General features: G+C 39.2%; 1 non-coding gene across 1 annotated transcript; it reads left to right on the top strand.

Moving 5' to 3' along the window:
- The first annotated feature begins 746 nt into the window (after nucleotides 1–746).
- Nucleotides 747–853, top strand: LOC141710409 (small nucleolar RNA R71). Its single transcript, XR_012570931.1, has one exon. It is a non-coding gene; the product is annotated as a small nucleolar RNA R71 (small nucleolar RNA).
- Nucleotides 854–1818: the final 965 nt, after the last annotated feature.

Genomic DNA, 1818 nt, shown 5'->3' with positions numbered 1-1818 from the left:
CTTCTTTCTTGCCTGGAACTTCTGTATCACTAGGGAGTGTACCAGGTTGTCAATTCAGGAAAGCATTGATAATTTGACCAATTTAATTTTCCAAGGTCTTGATAGAAACCGCTTGGCTCTTGTACATGAGCCTCAACTCCTCTAATTCAGATTTTTCAATAGCTTAACTTTTACCTCCATGTGGTAACCGCTGAAGTTGGAGTTGTTGTCTTGGAGCATATTACGGTTGTTGAAAATCAGGAGGGTTGTACTGCTTTGTAGCATACTGCTGATACGACTGTTGAACCACATTCTGAGTGTTACTCCAGCTAAAGTTAGGATGATTGCGGTTGTTGGGATAATAGGTGGATGGAACTGAGTGCTTGGACCTCTGAAAGTTGCTCACGAACTGAGCGGATTCACTAGAAATAGCACAATGCTCTTTCTCATGCGCACCAACACAAAGTTCACGAACACTAGTGATCTGATTAACTCCATAATTATCCAAAGAATCCACCTTCATCGTCAAAGCCTTAAGCTGAGCAGCTATCGTAGTAGCTGCATCAACCTCTATAATTCCAGCTACCTTGCCTTGATTTAATCTCTGAGAAGGAATCTGGTATTCATTAGCAACCATCAGTTCAATCAATTCATAAGTTTTATCGTAGCTTTTAGCCCATAAGTCTCAACCTAATGCTGCATCAAGCATGGGTCTAGGCTGTGCTCCCAAGCCATTATAAAAGCAGTTGATAATCATCCAGTCAGGCATCCCATGATGAGGACACTTTCTAGGCATCTCCTTATAATGATCCCAAGCTTCACACAAAAACTCTCCTAATTGATGCACAAACTGAGTAAGAGCATTCCTGATTGCAGCAGTCTTCATCATAGGAAAGAACTTAGTTAGAAACTTTTGAGCAAGATCTTCCCATTTAGTGATTGAGCCTGGTGGTAGAGCATGCAACCAACATTTAGCTTTATCCCTCAGAGAGAATGGGAAAAGCCTTAGCTTTATAACATCTTTAGACCCATTGTTGAATTTGAAAGTGTCGCAGATCTCGATAAAATCTTTAATATCCATGTTGGGATCTTCCATCGGAGAACCCCCAAAATGAACCGAGTTCTGCACCATCTGAATCGTGCTAGCCTTGATTTAAAAAGTGTTAGCCGCGATGACTGGTCTGACAATGCTAGACTGAATATCATTGATTTGCGGCTGAGAATATCCCATCAAAGCCTTTGTATTCGCTTCTGGTTCACCCATTGCAACAAGAGCCTCTTCTTCAACTTTCTCAACTAAGACCTCTTCTACAACTTCCTCCTCTACTTTATCCAGTGTTTTCTTTCGAGATCGAGAATGCGTTAGCATACACGCTCCCTAGAGTACCTGAAAAAGCAACTAACAAATAAGTAAGTAAAATATCTGATTCAATGAACTTTAACGACCACTGATGTCAAGAACATAAACTAAAAGTAAACCACAAGTCCCCGGCAGCGGCGCCAAAAACTTGTTAGGGCAAAAACACGCGCTAATATTACACGCAAGTACACGCGTTCGCAAGTAATATAGAATTATTTCTAGTTCGTTCCCACAGAGACTCTTTTAAGATTAACTTCGATTTATGCACTTATGAAACAATGGTATGGTTATTATTCAATGATAAGATGATAAAAAGTTGAGATTGTTTATAACTATGAGATTATACTAACTAATATTAACTAAGAAAATTATGGTTGATTAACTTATATGACACAAATATGGGATTCTAACTTCATTAAATACTTCATTCATTAGCCTTTTGTTCTTAACCTTAGCATGCAATGGTGATGACACTAATC

This window comes from Apium graveolens, chromosome 2 (genome assembly GCF_009905375.1).
Source record: "Apium graveolens cultivar Ventura chromosome 2, ASM990537v1, whole genome shotgun sequence".
Lineage (NCBI taxonomy): Eukaryota > Viridiplantae > Streptophyta > Magnoliopsida > Apiales > Apiaceae > Apium > Apium graveolens.
The sequence above is the reverse complement of the archived record's forward strand: the minus strand, read 5'-3'. Positions and strand labels throughout refer to the sequence as shown.